The sequence below is a fragment of the Octopus bimaculoides genome, chromosome 22, assembly GCF_001194135.2.
Source record: "Octopus bimaculoides isolate UCB-OBI-ISO-001 chromosome 22, ASM119413v2, whole genome shotgun sequence".
Classification (NCBI taxonomy): domain Eukaryota; kingdom Metazoa; phylum Mollusca; class Cephalopoda; order Octopoda; family Octopodidae; genus Octopus; species Octopus bimaculoides.
In genome coordinates this window covers 36921333-36923486 of record NC_069002.1, presented here as the reverse complement: position 1 = coordinate 36923486, position 2154 = coordinate 36921333, and the positions used below count along the sequence as shown (strand labels likewise).

The 2154-nt window shown below is 34.1% G+C and overlaps 1 protein-coding gene across 1 annotated transcript in view; it reads right to left on the bottom strand.

The window, feature by feature from the left end:
- Positions 1-893: 893 nt before the first annotated feature.
- The window catches only part of LOC106874447 (solute carrier family 49 member A3), an 18239-nt gene continuing 16978 nt past the window's right edge, over positions 894-2154 (bottom strand). The window contains exon 12 of the mRNA XM_052975774.1: positions 894-1156. The gene's annotated coding sequence lies outside the window, so the exon portion shown is untranslated. The remainder of the gene's footprint in view (positions 1157-2154) is intronic.

The window sequence follows — 2154 nt, the reverse complement described above, 5'->3', positions numbered from 1 at the left end:
AATTTGAACTCAATGACAAGGCGGACGAAATTGCCGCTAAGCGTTTTGCCTGCAGCGCTAACGATTCTGCCAGCTCGCCGCCTTGGACCAAGGGACATAATTCAGTCATATTTACCTTGCTATTGAAGTAAACGGATTATAACGACAACCTACCTTTGTAATCCGGTATTGTAATACCACGTATTAGAATTCATACCAAACAGTAATATCGAAATATTGTTAAATTAAACGAGCAATTTAAATAAAATTACGGTGAAATCGGTACTGAAATAATTTTCACAGGAATTTAGGTGCAGGCGCGGCTGTGTGGCAAGCAGAATACTTCCCAACCACATGGCTCCAGGTTCAGTCCCACTGCGTGGCACCATTGGTCCGGGAACGAAATTTGCTTAGTGGGTACAAAATTTTTTTTACAAAAAAGTGGATTTTTTTCAATGTTGATATTAATACAAAGGCAAGTATAATAATAATTGTTATTATTATGAGGGTTGGCTGAAATGTTCATAGGCTGAGCAAGACACTCTCCATAGAATGGGACCAAATGAAGTTCATTTTTAAACATAGTTCCTTTTACTGTCCACAAACTTCCATCATTGTTGCAGTGCTTGGATCACATTGGTGAAGAAGCTATCCTGCTGATCAAAAAAGCCATCAACAGCTGACAAGACATCATCATCCCAGAGATATTAGTGCTTAGCCAAATGATTTCATGTTAGGAAACAGACGATAGTCAGATGAAACCAAATCTCTAACATAGGGAGGGTGATCATCCAGTTCAAAGCTAGCCATGCACAACAACCAGGGCCGGATTAAGACCCATCGAGGCCCTAAGCATTTAAAAGATTTTGGTGCCCCCATAAAAGATTATGTAATTCAAAATATAAACGATAACAAACCATAAAATAATTTTTTATTTTTCAAAACGAAACAAAACAGTAAGAGGGAAAACAATGTCTATTTTTGTATACTTCCACTTTATATTTGAAAAGTTTCCTCCTTCCTTAGATGGTGTGATCATTTTGATCAATAAACCGAGGCCATCACCTTCCTCTCGATTATATGAGACACGCCTGCCATTGTGTGTGGCTTTACATAAATTAATGGTAAATAAAGTTTGGAGTCAACATCAACTTCAACCATTGTTGTTCTTTCACATCTGCAACATCAACATCAACATACTCGTTACTCAAAACAAATTACTGCATCTACTGTTACAATTGGTAACCTCTGACTAACATTTATGATTACACATATATACACACATATACACCTCTGGTAGAGTGGAAAAACATATTTGAGCTATTCATTTGTTGGGCCATGTTGATGACCTCTTCATGGCTTCTGAGATTGATGCCATGAATGTTCTGAAGAAGAATCTAGAAGGATAATATTCTAGGGAGTAAGAACTTTAGTTTAATGGGGCTGAAGAGGGTTGGACACCCCAAAATTGATAAGAAGTGGAAAGACAAACGGGTTAGTAGTATCTGAGTGGTGTAGGAGACACAGTAATAAGCAATTCAATAATGGTTTAACTCAGGTATTTGAATGTAGATCAGTGATACTTGGTGAATGTTATAGCTGTGGGATATGAAGTTGTGAGTTTCATTAAATTGTTATACACACATAACACACACACACACACAGTATGTAACACCAACAGCAAAATGTTTCTCATTTCTTTAAAAGAAAACAAAATGCTTCAAATAACAAGAAATAAGTTGGGTTTTTTTTTAAGTTTCTCAATTAAAATTATAAAATTTATTTTCTTTAGAGAATATAATAAAAAAAAAAAAAAATGCAACACTCCCAGCCACAGAATTTCAAATTCATTTGATTTTGTTTTCAGTGATTAACTTTGTGCTTTGGACATGAAAAAAAAAATGAAATTTTGAATTTTGTAATTGAAAAGGTAAACCCCTTTTTCAATAAATTTCAGAGAAAATACATCATCTGGTCATAGAAGCAGGAAAAGTATATTAAAACAAGATGAATTTTTTTGAACTTGAATGGAAAAAAATGATTTTAGATTATTTATTGTAGGGATTGCTTACATTCTTTTTTTTATTTTCTTCTTGGACCCTGTGAAAAGATTTTGTATATGTAAAAAAAAAAATTTTAAAAAAATTCCAGCAACCATACATTAAAGGTATAAAA